The sequence below is a fragment of the Hemitrygon akajei genome, chromosome 16 (genome assembly GCF_048418815.1).
Source record: "Hemitrygon akajei chromosome 16, sHemAka1.3, whole genome shotgun sequence".
NCBI lineage: Eukaryota > Metazoa > Chordata > Chondrichthyes > Myliobatiformes > Dasyatidae > Hemitrygon > Hemitrygon akajei.
In genome coordinates this window covers 59,977,160-59,991,549 of record NC_133139.1, presented here as the reverse complement: position 1 = coordinate 59,991,549, position 14,390 = coordinate 59,977,160, and positions in this window count along the sequence as shown.

The following is a 14,390-nucleotide window of genomic DNA, read 5'->3' as shown; positions in this document are numbered from 1 at the left end:
AGAGAATGCTCATCATGGGTTGCAGTGAGGTATTGTACTTTGTGTGGATAAACAAGGGTTAGACTCACATGGTGAATGAGGTGTGGGTGGAACGAGTGGTATGGGGATATTGATCTATAACTCCTTGGAAGTAGCATCACAGGAAAATAGGGTCACAAAGAAAGCTTTTGGCACATTTACCTTCATAAATCAGGGCACTGAGCACAGGAGTTGGGAAGTTACGTTGAATTTGTATAAGACATTGGTGAGGCTGAATTAGACAATAGACAATAGACAATAAACAATAGGTGCAGAAGTAGACCATTCGGCCCTTCAAGCCTGCACCGCCATTTTGAGATCATGGCTGATCAATTACTATCAATACCCGGTTCCTGCCTTGTCCCCATATCCCTTGATTCCCCTATCCATAAGATACCTATCTAGCTCCTTCTTGAAAGCATCCAGAGAATTGGCCTCCACTAGCTTCCGAGGCAGTGCATTCCAGACCCATACAACTCTCTAGGAGAAGAAGTTTTTCCTTAACTCTGTCCTAAATGACCTACCCCTTATTCTCAAACCATGCCCTCTGGTACTGGACTCTCCCAGCATCTGGAACATATTTCCTGCCTCTATCTTGTCCAATCCCTTAATAATCTTATATGTTGCAATCAGATCCCCTCTCAATCTCCTTAATTCCAGCATGTACAAGCCCAGTCTCTCTAACCTCTCTGCGTAAGACAGTCCAGACATCCCAGGAATTAACCTCGTGAATCTACGCTGCACTTCCTCTACAGCCAGGATGTCCTTCCTTAACCCTGGAGACCAAAACTGTACACAATACTCCAGGTGTGGTCTCACCAGGGCTCTGTACAAATGCAAGAGGATTTCCTTGCTCTTGTACTCAATTCCCTTTGTAATAAAGGCCAACATTCCATTAGCCTTCTTCACTGCCTGCTGCACTTGCTCATTCACCTTCAGTGACTGATGAACAAAGACTCCGAGATCTCTTTGTATTTCTCCCTTACCCAACTCTACACCGTTCAGATAATAATCTGCCTTCCTGTTCTTACTCCCAAAGTGGATAACCTCACACTTATTCACATTAAACACCATATGCCAAGTATCTGCCCACTCACCCAGCCTATCCAAGTCACCCTGAATTCTCCTAACATCCTCATCATTGGGAGCATTGTGCATAGTTCTAGTTACATGCCAACAGAAAGGAGAGCAATAAACTTGAAAGAGTGCAGAAAAAATTACATAGATGTTGCTGAGACCTGAGGATAGGTTGAATAGGTTTGGATCTTATTCCCTGGAGTGCAGGGGAAAGAAGGGAGATCTTATGAGGGGTATAGATAGGGTGAATTCATATAGGCTTTTTCTCCTGAGGTTAGGTGAAAGTAGAACTAGAGGTCATAGCTTTAGGGTGAAAAATAAAGCATTTAAGGAGAACCTGAGAGGGAACTTCTTGGCTCAGAGGGTGGAGCAAGTGCACGTAAAGCTGCCAGTGGAAGTGGTAGATTAAGGTTCAGTTGTAATATTTAAGAGAAGTTTGGATAAATACATGGATGGGATGGTATGGAGAACTATGGTCCAGATGCTGGTAGACAGGTCTAAGCAGAAAATCAGGCTGGTACGAACTAGGTGGGGCAAAGGGCCTGTTCTGTGCAGTAGTGCACAATGATACTTTAAATTCAAAAAGATTCAAGGTCAGTAACATACCTAAAAGATGGAGTGGTCTTCGCAGAACTTACACTGGTGAAACGTAGGAGGCAAAGAGAGAGGTCAGAGTAGGAGTGAGACGGAGAATTTAAGTTACTGGTCAAGGAGTCACAGCACAGAGACAGGTCCTTTTGCCCATCTAGTCCATGCTAAACCATTTAAACTGCCTAGTCCCATTGATCTGCACTGGGACCATAGCCCTCCGTCCCCTGACCATGCATGTATCTATCCAGACTTCTCTTAAGTGCTGAGATTGAGCTTGCATGCACCGCTTGTGCTGGCAGCTCATTCAATATTCTCACAACCCTCTGAGAGAAGGAGGTTCTACTCATGTTCCCCTTAAACTTGTCACCTTTCAACCCCTAACCCATTGTAGTCCCACCCAATCTCTGTGGCAAAAGCCTGCTGGCATTTGCTCTATCTATACCCCTCATAATTCTGTATACCACTATCAAGTCTCCCCTCAATCTTCCATGCTCCAGGGAATAAAGTAGTAACTATTCAATTGTTCTTTATAACTCAGGTCCAGTCCCAGCAATATCCTTGTAAACTTTCTCTGTACTCTTTCAATCTTATTGACATCTTTCCTGTTGGTAGGTGACAAAAACTGCACACAATACTCTAAATTAGGCCTCACCAACGTCTTAGAAAGTTCAGCATAACATCCCACCTCCTGTATTACATACATAGATTTATGAAGGCCAATAGCTTTCTTTACGACCCTAACTACCTGTGCCACCACTTTCAATGAATCAGGGACCTGTATTCCCAGATGTCTTTGTTCTGTCACTCTCCTCAGTGCCTACTGTTCACTGTGTAAGATCGACCTTGGCTGATCCTACCAAAGTACAACACATTACACTCGTCAGCATTAAATTCCACCAGCCAGTTTTCAGCCCATTTTTCCAGCTGATGCAGATCCCTCTGTAAGCCATGATAACCTTCCTCATGGTCCACTACACCCCCAAATTTGCAAATTTACTGATCTAGTTACCCACATTATCATTCAGATTGTTGATATAGATGACAAACAACAGATCCAGCACCGATCCCTGTGGCACACCACTAGTCACAAGCCTCCAATCAAAGACGCAACCATCTTCTACCACTCTCTTGCTTCTCTTACAAAGCCAAAGTCTAATCCAATTTACTACCTCATCTTGAATGCTGAGCAACTAAACCTTCTTGACCTACCTCCCAAAAGGGACCTTGTCAAATGCCTTGTTAATGCCTGCATAGACAACATCCACTACCTTGCCTTCATCAACTTTCATGGTAACTTCCTCAAAAAACTCTATAAGATTGGTTAGACATGATCATGTCTGACTATCCCTAATCAATCCATTTCTATCAAAATACATGGAGTTCAGTAAAATAGAGGGCTATGGGTAACCCTCGGTAATTTCTAAGGTAAGGACATGTTCGGCATAGCTTTGTGGGCCAAAGGATTTGTGCTGTAGGATTTCTATGTTTCTATGTTTCCAATAACTTTCCAGTGAGCCTACTGATGTCAAGCTCACTGGCCTATAATTTACTGGTTTATTTGTAGAGCCTGTCTTAAACAGAAGAACAACATTAGCTATCCTCCAATGCTCTTGTGCCTCACCTGTCACTAAGGATGGTTTAAATATCGCTGCTAGGGCCCCTGAAATTTCTGCACTTGCCTCCCACAGGGTCCGAAAGAACATCATTGTTGGGCCCTGGGGATTTATCCACCCTAATTTTCTTGTAAACAGCAAACACCTCCTCTTCTGCAATCTGTATAGGGTCCATGCCCTTGCTGTAGCTTTGCCTCACTTCTGTAGATTCTGTGCCCATCTCATGAGGAAGCACACATGCAAAATAATCCATTTAAGATTTCAGTATCAGGTTTATTTTCACTGGCATGTGTCGTGAAAATGCCGATTGCTAACAGTTCAATGCTATACATAATATAGAAGGAGAAGAAAAATAAACAAAAAATCAATCAATCAATTATAGTATACATACACTGAATAGATTAAAAATCATGCAAAAACAAAAATAATATATATTAAAAAAGTGAGGTGGTGTTCATGGATTTAAAGTCCATTTAGGAATTAGATGGCAGAGGGGAAGAAGCACTTTCTGCATTACTGAACACATGCCTTCAGGCTTCTGTATCTCCTACCTGATGGTAACACTGTGAAAAGGGCATGCCCTGGGTGCTGGAGGTCCTTAATAATGGACGTTGCCTTTCTAAGACACCGCTCCCTAAAGATGTCCTGGGTACTTTGTAGGCTAGTACCCAAGATGGAGCTGACTAAATTTACAACCCTTTGCAGCTTCTTTCGGTCCTGTGCAGTAGCTTCCATCCCCCAACCCCCCCGCCCCCCCCCCATACCAGACAGTGATGCAGCCTGTCAGAATGCTCTCCACGGTACATCTATAGAAGTTTTTGAGTGTATTTGTTGACATAAATCTCTTCTTCCAAATCTCTTCAAACTCCTAATGAAGTATAGTCGCTGTCTTGCCTTTTTTATAACTGCATTGATATGTTACGACCAGGTTAGGTCCTCAGAGATCTTGATACCCAGGAACTTAAAACTGCTCACTCTCTCCACTTCTGATCCCTCTAAGATGATTGGTGTGTGTTCCTTCATCTTACCCTTCCGGTAGTCCACAATCAGCTTCCTTGTCTTACTGACGTTGACTGCCAGGTTGTTGCTGCGACACCACTCCACTAGTTGGCATATCTCACTCCTGTACTCATATCTCTTCTCCATCTGAGATTCTATCAACAATGGTTGTATCAACAGCAAACTTACAGATGGTATTTGAGCTGTGCCTAGCCACACAGTCGTGTGTATGTAGAGAGTAGAGCTACGGCTTAAGCACACAGCCCTGAGGTGCACCAGTGTTGATCGTAAGTGAGGAGGAGATATTATTGTCAATCTGCTCAGATTGTGATCTCCCAGTTAGGAATTCAAGCATCCAATTGCAGAAGGAGGTACAGAGGCCCAGGTTCTGTAACTTCTCAATCAGGATTGTGGGAAGGATGGTGTTAAATGCTGAGCTATAGTCGATGAATAGCATCCTGACACAGGTGTTTGTATTGTTCAAGTGGTCTAAAGCCATGTGAAGAGTCATTGAGATAGCGTCTGCCGGTAACCTATTGTGGCCTGTTGTGCCCTGGATTTCCTTCATCTCTCCCGGTTCCATGCATAGATTACTAGTCTGATCTTCCAGTGGACTAATTTTGTCCTTTGCAATCCTTTTACTCTTAACATATCTGTAGAATCCCTTAGGATTCCCCTTCAACTTGTCTGCTAGAGTATCTTTATGCCTTCTTTTAGTCCTTCCTGATTTCTTTATGTAAATGTTCTCTTGCATTTCTTATACTTCATAAACACCTCATTTGTTCCTCTCTGTCTATACCTGCTATGTACCTCCTTTTTTCTCTTAACTAGGGCCTCAATATTTCTTGAAAATCAAGGTTCTCTAAACCTGTTATGTTTACCTTTTATTCTGATAGGAACATACAAACTTTGAGCTCTCAAAATTTCACTTTTGAAGTCCTCCCACTTACCAAGTACACCTTTGCCAGAAAACAGTCTGTCCCAATCCACATTTGCCAGGTCCTTTCTGATACCATCAAAATGGGCATTTCTCCAATTTAGAATCTTAATGCACGGATCAGACCTAACTTTTTCCATATTTACTTTGAAACTTAATGGCAGTATGATCACTAGATGCAAAGTGTACCTTTACACAAACTTCTGTCACCTGCCTAACGGGAGATCAAGTATCGCATACCCTCTTATTAGAACTTCTACATACTGGTGAAGGAAGCTTTCCTGAACACATCTGACAAACTCTTTCCCATCCAGCTCTTTTACAGTAAAGGACTGAGAAGGATAAGGGCAGTTTGAGAAGGATAAGGGCAGCTCGGAGGTGTCAGTGTTGCAGTTGAACAAAGGATTCTATGGAGCCATGAGGGAGGAGCTGGCCAAAGTTAACTGGACGGATATCCTAGCAGAAAAGACAGTGGAACAGCAATGGCAAGTATTCTTGGGAATAATGCACAAGGTGCAAAATCAGTTCATCCCCCGGAGAAGGAAGGATTCAAAGGGGGGAAAGGGGCCACAGTGGTTGACAAAGGAAGTCAGAGATTGCATAGCATTTAAAAAAAGGAAGTATGACAGAGCTAAGGTGAGTGGGAGGACAGATGATTGGGAAATTTTTAAGGAACGACAGAACTTAACTAAAAAGGCAATACGGGGAGAAAAAATGAGGTAAGCTAGCCAGGAATATAAAGGAGGATAGCAAAAGCTTTTTTAGGTATGTGAAGAGAAAGAAGATAGTTAAGAACAATGTTGGGCCCTTGAAGAATGAATTGGGTGAAATTGTTATGGGAAACAGAGAAATGGCAGAAGAATTTAATAAGTACTTTAGATCTGTCTTCACTAAGGAAGACACAAGCAATCTCCCAGATGTATGGATGGGCCAAGGACATAGGGTAACAGAGGAAATGAAACAGATTGACATTAGGAAGGAAACGGTGATGAGTAGACTGATGGGACTAAAGGCTGACAAATCCCCAGGTCCAGATGGTCTGCATCCTAGGGTACTAAAGGAGGTGGCCCTGGAAATTGCGGATGCATTGGTAATCATTTTCCAATGTTCCTTAGATTCAGGATCAGTTCCTGAGGATTGGAGAATGGCTAATGTTATCCCACTTTTTAAGAAAGGAGGGAGGGAGAAAACAGAGAACTATTGTCCTGTCAGCCTAACATCAGTAGTGGGGAAGATGCTAGAGTCCATTATTAAAGATGAAATAGTGGCATATCTAGATAGCAGTGATAGGATTGGGCCGAGCCAGCATGAATTTACCAAGGGTAAATCATGCTTGACTAATCTATTGGAGTTTTTCGAGGATGTAACCAGGAAGTTAGACAAGGGAGATCCAGTGGATGTAGTGTACCTCGATTTTCAGAAGGCATTTGATAAGGTCCCACATAGGAGATTGGTGGGTACAATCAAAGCTCATGGCATTGGGGGGAAGACATTGACATGGATAGAAAACTGGTTGGCAGATAGAAAGCAAAGGGTAGCGGCGAATGGGTGTTTCTCAGAATGGCAGGTGGTGACTAGTGGGGTGCCACAGGGCTCGGTATTGGGACCACAGCTGTTTACGATTTACGTCAACGATTTAGATGAAGGCATTGAGAATAACATCGGCAAGTTTGCTGATGATACTAAGCTGGGTGGCAGTGTGACATGTGATGAGGATGTTAGGAGAATTCAGGGTGACTTGGATAGGCTGGGTGAGTGGGCAGATACTTGGCAGATGACGTTTAATGTGAGTAAGTGTGAGGTTACCCACTTTGGGAGTAAGAACAGGAAGGCAGATTATTATCTGAACGGTGTAGAGTTAGGTAAGGGAGAAATACAAAGAGATCTAGGAGTCCTTGTTCATCAGTCACTGAAGGTGAATGAGCAAGTGCAGCAGGCAGTGAAGAAGGCTAATGGAATGTTGGCCTTTATTACAAAGGGAATTGAGTACAAGAGCAAGGAAATCCTCTTGCATTTGTACAGGGCCCTGGTGAGACCACACCTGGAGTATTGTGTACAGTTTTGGTCTCCAGGGTTAAGGAAGGACATCCTGGCTGTAGAGGAAGTGCAGCGTAGATTCACAAGGTTAATTCCTGGGATGTCTGGACTGTCTTACGCAGAGAGGTTAGAGAGACTGGGCTTGTACACGCTGGAATTAAGGAGATTGAGAAGGGATCTGATTGAAACATATAAGATTATTAAGGGATTGGACAAGATAGAGGCAGGAAATATATTCCAGATGCTGGGAGAGTCCAGTACCAGAGGGCATGGTTTGAGAATAAGGGGTAGGTCATTTAGGACAGAGTTAAGGAAAAAACTTCTTCTCTTAGAGAGTTGTATGGGTCTGGAATGCACTGCCTCGGAAGGCAGTGGAGGCCAATTCTCTGGATGCTTTCAAGGAGGAGCTAGATAGGTATCTTATGGATAGGGGAATCAAGGGATATGGGGACAAGGCAGGAACCGGGTATTGATAGTAGATGATCAGCCATAATCTCAAAATGGCGGTGCAGGCTTGAAGGGCCGAATGGTCTACTTCTGCACCTATTGTCTATTGTCTATTGTCTATTGACTCCCAGTCAATTTGTTTAAAATTTAAATCATCTGCTGTAACAACCTTATGGTTCTTGCAACAGCCTGTGATCTCTCTACATATTTGTTCCTCTAAATCCCTAGGACTTTGGGGTGATCTTTAATATAGCCCTATTATTCTCAGTTCACCCATAACGCCTTACAAGGTGATTTGTCCAATCTGTTGTGACTGAGTACTGCCGTGACAGTTTCCTTGACTAGTAATGCTACACCTCCTCCTTTAATCCCTCCCCAAGTCTCATCTCAAACAACAGAACCCCAGAATACTGAGCTGCCAGTCCTGCTCTCCTGCAACCAAGTGTTGCTAATGGTTACAATATCATAATTCCATGATCCATGCCCTGAGCTCATTAGCCTTTCCTACAACTTGCATTGAAATACACTCAGCTCAAAACATTAGTTGTACCATGCTCAACCTTTTGATTCCTGACTTTGTCGGAGTCTTAACAACATCTGTCTCCACAATCTGTCCAATATCTGGTCTGGCACCCTGGTTTCCATTCCCCTGCAGTTCTAGATTGACAGAGCAGTCTTGATGGGCTGAATGGCCTAATTCTGCTCCTATGTCTTACGACCATTAGTTTAGCACCCCCCCCCCCACCCCATACAACACCAGTAAACCTTCTCACTAAGATATTAGTCCCCCTCCAGTTCGGATGCAAACCACCTCATCTGTGCATGTCCCACCTTGATGATCAATGATCCAAAAATATGACACCCTCTTCTGCATCAACTTCCTCAGCCACACGTTAAACTGTATGATCTTCCTAATTCTGTTCACGTAGTGCAGGTAGCAATACTGAGATCACAACACTGAAGATGCTGCCCTTTAACTGAGCATTCAGTTTGCAGAACCTTGTTACTCTTCCCACTTAAATTATTAGTACCCACAAGGACCACGACCTCTGGCTGCTCACCCTCCCACTTAAGAATGCTGAGGACTCAATCCACAGTATTCCAGGTCCTGGCACCTGGGAGGCAGCATACCATCCGGGAATCTCCTTCTCATCCACAGCACCTCCTTTTTGTTCCCCTCACTAATGAATCCCCTATCACCACAGCTCACCTCTTCTCTCCCTCCCTTCCCTTCTGAGTCACAGAGCCAAACTCAGAGCCAGAGACCTGGCTGCTGTGACATTCCTCTGCTAGGTCATTCTCCCACCCTGACAGTATCCAACCCGTTGTTTAGGGGGATGGCTACAGGGATACTCTACACTGGCTGTTTAACCCCTTTCCCCTTCCTGACTGTCACCCAGTCTCCTGTGTCCTGCACAAAGTGTAACTACCTCTCTATACATCCTATCTATTGCCCCTTCTGCCTCTCCAATGATCTGGAGTTCATCCAGTTGCAGCTCCAGCTCTTTAATGTGGACAGTCAGAAGCTGCAGCTGGATGCACACCTTGCAGGTGTAATCATCAGGGACACTGGCTTCGCACATCCCATTCAACTCTCCTGACTGGCACCCCTACTGTAATAACTGTGCAGATAGAAAGAAGGAAAACAATAAATAAACTGAGGGAAATGTAGGTTTTTACCTTCTCTCACTCGAGCCTCTCCTCGCTGAAGCCTCTAAGAGCTAAAGCCTGAAAGTTCCTAGTCTGACATTGTCCACTCCAACAAAAGCCACTCTCCTTGCCCCTGCCTGGTGTTAATTTGGTGACTTGCAGATGAACAGAATCAACTCCTCACCTGCCATTGCTTAAACAGTAGATACAGGTGGGTTCAAAAGTGGGGAAACATAACGATAGACAATTTGTCGGCATGGACGAAAGGCACCTGGAGGAAACCCACATAGTCACAGAAAGAATGTACGAACTACAGGCAGACACATTCTATGCATTTCCTCCTTATTTTAGTAACCCCCTCCTGGTCTTGTCTAATAATCCTTCATCGAGGGACATTAAGATGCCATTCCTGCCTCTCTCAGTCTTAGCTGAAGGTACAGCCGGTAAAAATGACGTGACTATATCATAAATGTGTCAATGCTAGGACTTTTTAGGACGAGCAGTCAAACATTTGGCCTGTGATGTCGCAGTAAGTAAGTTTTTCACTGTAACTGTGCATATGACAAAAAACTCTGACTTTGTTAGCAGGAAGGATTTAAATGATTATTTATTTGTCTGCATAATATGGTTACTGCTGCGTATAATTTATAATTTTCTTGTGAATGATGCTTATCTGATGCTATGTGCCTGTGATGCTGCTACAAGTAAGTTTATCGTTGCACCTGTGCACACATGGACGTTTGCACGTGACAATAAACTCAGTTTTTGACCTGGCAGGAGGGTGGGGGAGAGAGAGAGAAAGAGGTGCCAAGATCTGTTGCACCATTAATATCAATAGTTGTTGCTTCATCACATCAATGTCCTCAGCCCCAGAGAAAACAGTCAAACAGAAAGTGGAGACTCGCAGGGGGAAAGGAAACCCTGGGTAGGCGGCTGAACCATTAGGAAGGGCACTGACTGCAGCAAGTAGTGTAGGAACCACCATGTTCATTCCCCGTACAGACGGGGGTGGATTTTTAATACTATTGGAGGGCAAGTGGCCTCTCAAGGGAGAGCAGCCTGGTTTGTGAGACCAGGATTGGCCCTGATGTACAGGAAGGGAGATGACTGTACTTCTACCATTTCCGGTAACTGGTAGTCTATCATATGGTTGCTTGTGGGATCCTGCTGTGTAAATTTGGCTGTCAACTACATTGCACAAGTTAGCAGATAAATTGCCCTGGATGTGTAGGTAAGCTGCAGAATCTGGGAAAGATGAGAAGAGTGAAAATAGAATTGGTATAATGAGACCGAACTTTGAGGCCTTTTTGAGGCCGAATTTTGAGATTGAGTTCAGGGCACTTGATCGTCAGGTCAAATAGCAAAGCCTGAAGGTCGCTCGGAAGTCAAGGCTTGATGGCTGGATCCCTGAACCTGTGAGTCCGCTGGGGACATTGAAGCCTAATGTCTGTGAATCTGGAGGCTGAAGAAGGCCTGGCCTGGTGTTGAAGGACTGGATAGGTGGATGGGAGGGAGGGGCAGGCTTGTTTTGCTGTTGTTGTTTTGTCACCTGTTAAAGAACATAGAACCAAGAAATTTACAGAACATTACAGGCCCTTTGGCCCACAATGTTGTGCCAGCCACGTAACCTACTCCAGGAGACTGCCTAGAATTTCCCTAGCACATAGCCCTCTATTTTTCTAAGCTCCATGTACCTACCTAAGAGGCTCTTAAAAGACCCTATTGTATCCACTTCCACCACCATCGCCAGCAGTGCATTCCATGCATCCACCACTCTCTGTGGAAAACTTAGTCCTGACATCCCCTCTGTACCTATTTCCAAACACTTTAAAACGATGTCCCCTCCTGTTAGCCATTTCAGCCCTGGGACAAGGCCTCTGGCTATCCACATGATCAATGCCCCTCACCATGTTATACACCTCTATCAGTTCACCTCTCATCCTCCATCGCTCTAAGGAGAAAAGGGCAAATTCACTCAACCTGTTCTCATAAGGTACACCCTCCAATCCAGGCACCACCCTTGTAAAGGATGTTGTGCTCTGTTTTGTGGTGCTCTGTATCGTTCTGGGCATTGTGGGCATGCTGTGTTGGTGCCGAATATGTATTGATACTTGCCAGCTGTACCCAGCATAGCAGGTTGTATGGGTTGTTTACACAAATGAGACATTTCACTCTATGTTTCAATGTACACGTGATAAATAAATCTGAATCTGAATATTTGATTCCTCCAGGAACCATCCTCTTCTCGATGAAAACGACTTTCTCCATAACTGTAAAGTTATAGACAATGTTCTGCATGTACAATTGTTAAGGACAATAAACAATAAGGTGTCCACAGCTGTCAGTGTTTTTGCTGAGAGCAGTGGCAAAGGAGGTTTCTGCTGCCCCCTTGAGGACACTGTGGTAATGTTCGAGTGTGCAGTGCTCCATGCATCTCCTGCCAGCACATACATTCAGCCATCTCGTCTGGCCAATAAACTGCAAGGAGGTTGAGCAAGCTTTAGCCGAAGGAAGTCATCAGCAATTAGAAATGAAATCATTTGGATGTCAATGTTGTTGTAAGTATTGCTTCTTCTCCTTTCAGACAAGACTAAAGAAATTGGTAAGGCCTAGAATTCCTCCCTGATTGATACAAACTACATAAATGTCACCATATACTACGTAAATATTCATTTTCTTGTAGGCACTTACAGGAAAATAAAGAAGTACAAGGGAATTAACAAAATCTACACGTAACATCTGACAACCAATGTGCAAAGAAGGTAAATTGTTCAAATAAAAAATCATATTGAGAACATGAGTTATAGAGAGTCCTTGAAAATGAGACCTTAGGTTATAGAATCAGTTCAGCATTGTGGTGAATGAAGTTTTCCCTGCTGGCTCAGGAGCCTAATGGTTGAAAGGTAATAACTGATAGCATGGGACCTAAGGCTCCAGTACCTCCTGTCCAGTGGTAGTAGTGAGGAGAGAGCATGGCCGGGATGGTGAGGCCCTTCGATGATGGATGCTGCCTTCTTGTGGCAGCACTCCATGTGAATGTTCTCAGTGCTGGAGACGACTTTGTCTGTGACGGGCTGGGCTGTATCCACCACTTTTCTCTGGAGTATCAGAGGCCAAGGGGTGACCTGACAGAGGCATATTGGGATGGGCAGTCAGGGTCTTTCCCATGGTGAAAGTGTTAAATACTTGAGGGTATAACTTTAAAGTGAGCGAGGGAAAGTTTAAAGGCTTTTGTTTGTTACGCAGAGAGTGGTAGATTCTGGAATGCAGCTCCAGGGGTAGTAGTGGAAGCAGATATAATAGAAACACTGAGGCAGATGCACAGAGTGATATGGACCATATGAAGACAGAGGGATGAGTTTAATTTGGCATCATGTTTGGCACAGATAATGGGCTGAAGGGTCTGTTACTGTCTGTGTTCCATAAAAGACATTATCAAAGGGGTGGCAAGGTAGTGTAATGCTTTACAGCACTAGCAGTAAAACTGGGGTTCAATCCTGCCATTGTCGGTAAGGCATTGCTGCGTTCTCCACGTGATCATGTGGTTTTCCTCTGGTTTCTCCCAAATTTCAAAGATGCACAGGTAAGTTTTTAAGTTGTGGGCGTGTTATGCTGGCGTCATTAGCTTGGCAACTCTTGCGGGCTGCCACCAAGCACATCCTCGGACCATGTTATTTGTTGACGCATTTCACTTTATGTTTCAGTGTACATGTGACAAATAAAGCTACATTAAAAATAATAAGCCTTTTGCAAAGTTCAAAGTAAATTTATTATCAAAGTACAAAACGTCACCATATACAACCCTGAGATTCATTTTCTTGTGGTCGTTCACAGTAAATAAGATGACAAACAAAAGGATCAATGAAAAACCACACACAAGATGGATAAACAACTGTGTGCTAATGACAACTAACTGTGCAAATACAAAAAGCAAAAAGAACAATGTAATTATAAACAAATATCGAGAACATTAGATGAAGAGTACTTGAACATGAGTCCATAGATTGTGGGAACAGTTCAGTGATGGGCTGAGTGAAGTTATTCCTTAATGGTTGAGGGGTAATAACTATTCCTGAACCTGGTGGTGTGGGTCTTGAGGCTCTTGTATCTCCTTCCTGATGGCAGCAGCAAGAAGAAAGCATAGCCTGGACAGTAAGTGTCCTTTCCTGCATCAGCACTCTTATTGATGAGCTCATTGGTGCGGACGGCCTTACCTGTGATGGACTGGGCTGTATCCATTTAAATAACATAGGCAGGCCTCTCATTCAGAAATCACTTCAGGTATGCCCTATATTACCTACCTTTGCAGCTTCAAACAGTTTTCCTTCTGTGTCTCCACCATACACATGACCACCATGTCATTCGTTCTTCAACCAACCTTCTTCTGCTCCATCTTTTTAATACCCACACCAACACCAATTCAAAAGTCACTTAAAACATCAAACCCACCAATATTGAACAAAACACAGTTGGATCCGTTTCGGAACTTTTCTTTATGACTGGAACATCCCTTTAACAATGGCTGATTTCCCAAGGAGCAACAGGCACCCACGGCAACCTGGAGTTTTTTCAGCCAATGAGATGAAGGAGGCCTTTCTGACAACACAAGTTGTATTTAGACCATTCCTTCAGCCGATCAACATCTACTTAACAAATGGATGTGTTTGCCATGTGCATCATTGTGTGTGTGTGTGTGTGTGTGTGTTTGTGTACACAGTATGTGTGTGCCTTCAAATCCCATGAGAGTGTGCCATGTGCATGTGCATGGTATGCAGACTATCACCAGGTAAACAATTTTTACCATAGTCAGTGGGACAATATTCCATCCACAGACCCTTACCCCCTTGCTGTGCATCTAAGCACACTGCTGGGAATGCCCCCTCAGCTATAGTTGTAGTCAGGGAGTGGAGTGCGGAGAATGCGGTGAAGCCAGCAGTCCCATCTCTCCCTAAGCGCCGATGTGGCTTCGTCTGGAGGTTCGACTGCAGAATCCCCCTCCACCTGCCCCCCATGAGGCTGAG